This window comes from Hypanus sabinus, chromosome 12, assembly GCF_030144855.1.
Source record: "Hypanus sabinus isolate sHypSab1 chromosome 12, sHypSab1.hap1, whole genome shotgun sequence".
NCBI classification, from domain to species: Eukaryota; Metazoa; Chordata; class Chondrichthyes; order Myliobatiformes; family Dasyatidae; genus Hypanus; species Hypanus sabinus.
Genome location: NC_082717.1, coordinates 75,287,888 through 75,294,413, shown reverse-complemented (window position 1 = coordinate 75,294,413; position 6,526 = coordinate 75,287,888). Strand labels below are relative to the sequence as shown.

The 6,526-nt window shown below is 41.8% G+C and overlaps 1 protein-coding gene across 3 annotated transcripts in view; it reads left to right on the top strand.

Moving 5' to 3' along the window:
• Window positions 1-5,854: 5,854 nt before the first annotated feature.
• Window positions 5,855-6,526, top strand: part of LOC132403024 (1-phosphatidylinositol 4,5-bisphosphate phosphodiesterase beta-4) — a 542,946-nt gene continuing 542,274 nt past the window's right edge. For all 3 annotated transcript variants that reach the window (XM_059986236.1, XM_059986232.1, XM_059986233.1), the window contains exon 1: window positions 5,855-6,493. The gene's annotated coding sequence lies outside the window, so the exon portion shown is untranslated. The remainder of the gene's footprint in view (window positions 6,494-6,526) is intronic.

Below are 6,526 nucleotides of genomic sequence, written 5' to 3'. Positions count from 1 at the left end.
CCAAAAGCTGTTCAGGATGTCAATAAGTTCAAAATGCACCACCATAGGCACCATCACACCAGTGGAAGTGCTGTCGTCACCATGGCAAAGAGTACATATTGACTTTCATGGACTCCATGTTTCTGATTGCTGTGAATGCTCATTTGAGGTGGCCAGAGGTTATACCAATGAAGTCAACCATGTTAGCAAAGACGGTCTCTGCTCTGCCAGAAATGGCTTACCAGAACAAATCGTGAGTGACAACTGACCACAATACATGTAAGAAGAATTCCAACCTTTCATGAAGAAAAATGGCATCAGACATTTCAAGTCAGCGCCTCACTACCCAGCAGTGAATGAATTAGCTGAAAGGTTTATTCAAACCTTCAAGAAGTCCATTAAAGCGATGGACAGGGAGGACATTTCTCCTCAGCACAAGGCAGACAATTTCCTTCTTGTGTATTAGAGGTCTGTTCATGTGATGACAAATCAAACACTTGCAATGAAGTTCATGAGCAAGAACCTGAGATTTCGCATAGACCTCCTGAAACCAGGCCTCCGGAGGGAAGTACAGAATAAACAGTTCAGTCGGTTGCCAAGTGAAGCAGCAAGGAGTTTCGAGATTGGACAGGAAGTCCTAGCGCGTGATTACCGAGTAGACAAATGGACACCCGGTAGGATAGCTACAAAACAGACCATTGATGTACACAGCAGATATTGAGATCAGACATGGAGATGTTGTGGGGACCAGATACTGGATGCTCAACTGAAGAATAAACATGAGTCGATTGCATCCAACAAGATAGACACATTACAGTAAACAGACTTACCTCTCAGAGATGATCATGTCACCAACAGCAATGCAACACTGGAAACCAGAAATGATGTCTTAGACAAGACACTTACCAAACTAATATCACTCCACAGGCCCAGAGACATGATGAGAACATTATGATTAACAAGACACCTGTCAAACCTCATGCCGCTCCACAGGTACAGAGGCGCTATCCTGAAAGAAATAGAGCGCCACCCAAAAAATTTAGAACTGCGAATTTAGTTATGGACTGCTTTTGTGAAAGCACGTTTATTTGGAATATGGGTTTATGAAAGGGATATTGAATATTTTGTACTTATATAGATAGGGTAGTTAAGAAAGCTTATGGGGTGTTAGCTTTCATAAGTCGAGGGTTAGAGTTTAAGAGACGCGATGTAATAATGCTGCTCTATAAAACTCTAGTTAGGCCACACTTGGAGTACAGTGTCCAGTTCTGGTTGCCTCAGTATAGGAAGGATGTGGAAGAATTGGAAAGGATACAGAGGAGATTTAACAGGATGCTGCCTGATTTAGAGAGTATGGATTATGATCAGAGATTAAGGGAGCTAGGGCTTTACTCTTTGGAGAGAAGGAAGATGAGAGGAGACATGATAGAGGTGTACAAGATATTAAGAGGAATAGACAGAGTGGACAGCCAGCACCTCTTCCCCAGGGCACCACTGCTCAGTACAAGAGGACATAGCTTTAAGGTAAGGGGAGGGAAGTTCAAGGGGGATATTAGAGGAAGGTTTTTCACTCAGAGATTGGTTGGTGCATGGAATGCACTGCCTGAGTCAGTGGTGGAGGCAGATACACTAGTGAAGTTTAAGAGACTACTAGACAAGAATATGGACGAATTTAAGGTGGGGGGTTATATGGGGCATTGTGGGCCGAAGGGCCTGTAATGTGCTGTACTATTCTATGTTCTATGTTCTATAGTTTTATATTGCATTAACCTAAATGGTGAGGATGTGTAATGTATGGATCTATCTCTTTTATAGCAATGTCCTCCCTCTTCACACTCCATATTAATTTGTTGAAGACAACCTCAGAAGAGAAGGAGGTCCCCTTAGAACAGCAATGAGGAAGGAATTTCTTTAGCCAGAGGGGTATTGAATCTGTGGAATTCATTGCCTCAGGTAGTTGTGGAGGCCATGTTATTGTGTATATTTAAAGTGAAGCTTGATAGGTTCCTGATCAGTGAGGGTATCAAAGGTTATGGGGAGAGGCAGGAGAATAATTTTGAGAGGGATAATAAAGCAGTCATTATCAAATGGTGGAGGAGCTTCAAAGGGCCAAATGGCCTAATTCTGCTCCTATTTCTTCTGGTCTTCCATCTGCAAAGTTATTTTCAATCATTTTCCATTAATTCTTGTGGAATTAATTACTATTTGTGGAAATTTTAAGGAGTCATCTCAGGCATTTACACTAGTAAAACTGCTTTTATTATAGTTCTGGTGGAGTCACAGCTTCTCGTTCTTGCATAGTTCCAAGGCAGTGTTATCCTTGCTTTTCAGACATTTTATGGAAAGACAGTGAGCCAGATCTTGCTGGTGTGGGACAACCAATCCCAACTGCCACCAAGGCTAACCAACATGTGAATTTAACTGCTTCACAGGTCGAAGACTTATTTTTCTTGACCAAAGCAATGAGGTGGCTGAGCAGCAGCAGGGCTCTAAGGGCACATGAATGACGGCATCTCCCAAAACAGTCCTTGTAGTTCTGGTTTTGCTGTCTGTCAGAGTCCGATTTTGTTTACATGTCGCTGACTTCTCTTAAATAATTAAAAATGTCAAACAAAACACAAGGAATTCAAAAAGAATCTTGGTGTTTCTTTCCTACAGCCCTATAAAGTTTATTGACATCAATACAGTCATATATCCTATCTTTGGTCTAACCTGATACAGAATTTGAGAGCTGAGTTCCCCAGCACAGAGGCAGAAAATCATCGCAAGGCATGGGTTGCATACTTGAGAATATATGTGAGTGCAAGGGTCAGTCTTGTGAGAATATACAAGCAACATTTGGACTATAATGTGGAACACTCGTTATTTGCTATCTGATGATTTGTCACCTAGCTCTAGTTCACTTGCAAATGTGTAGTACTCATTGGACCCCTGGTATGTGCACTGTCTTCCACGGCAATGCAGCTCCCTGCCCACTTATCAATCCCCACTCCCTTGCAACTATCAGGGCCCCAAATCCCATGCTTCTCTCAAACACACAGTACATTGTTCACCAGATATTTTTATGTTATACTGTGTAGCTTCTCAAAAGAATGTCAATTAAAATGCGTTAGGGTACTAATAGAAATAAAAAAATCAAAAGTCTGGAAAATCTGCTTGGTTGGCACTATAAAAGTCCAAGTGTTGCAAATTGTTGGAATTTCTTTGTGGTTGCTAAAGCACTCTGTCATTCAGAAGAAGCACTAAAAAAGCTTTAAAGTGTTTCTTGATGTTTCTCAGATAATTTTCTCTAAAATATCTGTAGGAATAACAATTACAAGATCAACTATCAATAATTTGCTTATATGACTTCATGCAACGGCTGAGTTCTCCAGCACAGAGTACCTATCTGAACATTTTCAGAAGGTGATTTTGATGATCATATAATCTGATTATTCTCTAACTAGATCTCACTAACAAAACTTTTCCAGAGTTCATTTCTGGACAAAAAAAAAATCACACAATGGATTGTCCTTTCACTCGTTATCTTTTTCTCCCCTCTAACACTGCCTGATCTGCCAGGTATTTGATCTTAATTTCACAGCTTTTACACATCCTCTCTCTCTCTCTGATTCTCCTGTCACCTGCAAGCTACCCACCCAGGTTTGGGCCTCTTGCATCTTCTGACTGCCCAGAGATAACTGGATCATTGAACTCATTTCGTAATTTAAATTCGCACTCCTCCCCTGTTTTCTGTTAATCATCATCATCATTACCTTGAAGATCTATGTGAAGCTTCTGATTTCTATTGTCCATCTTTACCATAAGAGTTCCTGTCTCCCAGCACTTTCACCATCTCCCTAAACTTGCATCTAGAAAATCCAATTGTCTCTCAATATAGTAACAAAACAATATTGAAGAATCCCACAGAGGGATCGTAACTCAGTGATACTAGTTTTCAGGCAGAGCTCGGCCCTTTGTTGTTGTCTCTGAACCCCTGTTGAGCAACTTAAAACGGCAAGATTTGGTTTCATTTGTTTTTGGTACACTCAGTTTTTGAGTATCTTCCCTAGCACCTTCTAGTTTGGCCTTTGTGGCAATGAGGATATCATCCTGCATGGACTCCCAGGAATTCTAGCAACATCTTATCACTACTGTCTGAACAGTCTTCACAGCTGACTTGATTCAATATGAGAGCCTGGTGTAGGTAGATAATGCTTCATGTATTTTGGTTGTGAAAGAACACTGCACCTTGAATCTACATTCAATAGTTGTGTAGGCGTGTAGATCGAGCCTGCTGAAGATTTTGTTTATAATTCTTGCAAGGTTTGAATGTGCATAACTTATTATTAACTATGCCATTTGGGGCTACTTTGTCATTTCCAAATAACTCTGGTTTTATTTACCTTGGGAACTATTAACTATGGGGTTGTCAACTCACAATATTGGATCTTCACCGAAACCCATTTCTACTTACAGAAGCTTCTGGAGGCCATTGCAAATAGCACAAGGTTGAAATACTGTGGTCATCTTTAATGCTCCCCATCAGTATCAGCCCCATTGTACTGGACTGTTCATTATGTCATGCTCAGACAATGCAAGATCATCCTCCACTGTACATTGATATTCCCTACCTTGTGGGCCTTTTTATTCAAGAATTTCCTGTGATCATGCAGTGGACAGAGAAGATGATACTGTCACCAGCCTTGTTTGTCTGTCCTATGCTTGCTTTCCTACTCCGAGCAAAATATCCTGGTGTTCTGTAAGATTATTTATGTCTCTCATTCTATTTGTTTTCTCAAACATCATATCCTCTGTATGAAATTCTTTCTTTTGTTTATCTGCAGACCCCATGATCCTGCAACTCTTAAGCTGCCACGTTGTGGAAATGACACCTATTTGCCATTGTTTTTAATCTAATTATGTTCTCACCAACTGGTTCTCCTGAACCATGGTTGCATGTGCCAGGCTTATAGCCCATTAGAGGAGTCCTTTAACAGGACTTCTTTTTTTAAAATTCTAGTAAACCTGTCAATATGTGATGCCACCAACCTAAAAGTGATACCTACTCAAGATGGCTGTTCTTTATCCTCTCCGAACACATCAATAGCTTGGGAATATTTTTATTTACTGATCCAATGGTCAGGCCCATTCACATCTCAAGCTCACTGACATATCTAGTACCTGGTGCCATCGCTGTTGTACTCTGGTCTCCAGCATACTCTCTTTGCAGTTGTTCACTGCCTTGCTGCTCCCCTTAGTTGTCACACCTCTCCCTGTTGCCATTGTAGGTCCTTTTGTGCTGCGGTTTCCATAGGCAAATAACAGAGAACTATCAACAGAGTATTTTTCTGATGGCTGCAATTCTCAGCTAACAATAGAAGCTGCTATAATACAGCATAAGGTCAATCTAGGTCCACTTATATATGTATCCTTCATATGAATGCATTCAATAGTAATGGTCACCATTGTGAATAGTACTATAACTGTGCAATGTGGTGTTATTCCCTTGTGAACCAACTTGGTCTTAGTCGCACCTAAACAAATGCATAGAATGGAGGTGAATGTTATTGATAGCGTTTAAAACAAGTGGTTACCACCTGATTTAAAATGACGTTGGCTCAAAACGCACCACAAATTGAGGACTTCCCTTTGCACCACTTCTACAAAGCAGACTGACAAATCCAGACCTTGAGTATTTCTATATATTTCCAAAATTTCCCCTTCTTCTTGCCCTTTCAGTGCTGTAAGTTCACTGAAAATGATTTGCTTTCAGTTGTGTATAATAACTGACCAGGAAGAGGAAATCACTTTATTAAAATGCTGCAGCACTTCGTTGCATTCAACCACTTCGTAGAAGACAACCCCAAACCTACAAGGATACTGATTTTTTTAATATGTAAGACGTGACGTACGTATTTCCCCAGTAATAATGGTCACATGTTGTTCGCGGGGACTGTCCAATTGGCTTTCTTTCACTTCCCATTTCTGTCTGCAGGGTTCGCACCAACTGGAGGAGTTACAGTGAGAATTAATTAACCTTGGTCGTGCACGCGCATCTTGCACGGCGCTGCTCTTTTCATCTTAGTATCGGCTCCGCAGCCTTTGTCCTGCCCCCCGCTGTAGCGTGCAGCTACCCGCCGGAGCGAAACCTTGCCCTGGGACGGCGGTCGGACCTTTGCCCGGGACTGGAACGTGGCGGAGCGGAGTCAAGCGCCGCGTCCGCTCCGGACCGACACTCGGGATAGCCAGGCGCTTCCCCTTCGCTCGCTCGCTCGCTCGCTCTTTCTTGCAAGTCTTGCTGCATTTGCGGTGGGAACCGGCGCTACCATCTCCCTTCTCTGTTATGCTTTTTTTTCTTCCCCACCTTTTAAATGTAGTCTTATGAGGCTTGACGGGAAGAAGTAAAGTCTGGATAAGAGAAATAAGGGGGGGACTAGAGATTGAGGGCATCTGGACAGACTCTTATCGCCACAGCAACCACCACACATCCACCGAGCATCGGAGTACGCCCACATCTTCCTGTCTGTTTGATGTAAGAAATTACTTTTTTTTTCAAAAATAAAGC